This window comes from Apium graveolens, chromosome 9, assembly GCF_009905375.1.
Source record: "Apium graveolens cultivar Ventura chromosome 9, ASM990537v1, whole genome shotgun sequence".
Taxonomy (NCBI): domain Eukaryota; kingdom Viridiplantae; phylum Streptophyta; class Magnoliopsida; order Apiales; family Apiaceae; genus Apium; species Apium graveolens.
In genome coordinates, this window is record NC_133655.1 from 257,578,274 (window position 1) to 257,578,898 (window position 625).

Sequence of the window (625 nt, forward strand, 5' to 3'; positions counted from 1 at the left end):
AATTAATAAATGATTTAAGGCAAAAAATTAAAAAATGAATTAGATAGATCCAAATGCAATAACTAGAAATAATAGAAAAATAAAAGAATTAATAAAAAATCAAGAAAAACTAGAAATAGAACTAGATAAATTGCAAGAAAGAAAAAATGAAATTGAATGGATGAGAGAAAATAGGGATGAAATAATAAGATGTTATCAACAACTTGGAAATATGATAATAACATTTAGAAATAATAAACTAAGAATACAAGAACTTAAAATAATAATTTTATCAAGTAATATAACTGGATAATTATACAGTTTGAAAAAATGTCATTAGAAAAATTAAGTGAAAAACAAGATGTATATTATCAAATGGATGAATACGAAGAAGGAACATCACAAACTCTAAGTTTTAAATCGGATATATATAATCAAATCCAAAGTGAAACAGAAGAATTAACAATAAAAAAGATATTCAAAACATCATATTTTGAAAGAAATAAAGAAGTTAGATATATAACTCAAAAACATGAAAATGTAATAGACATAGATACGATAAATAGAAAAGCAAAAATAAATTTAATAACAGATGATTTGATAAAAAGAGAACTATCTAAATTAAAACAAAAAGAAGCAAATAAAC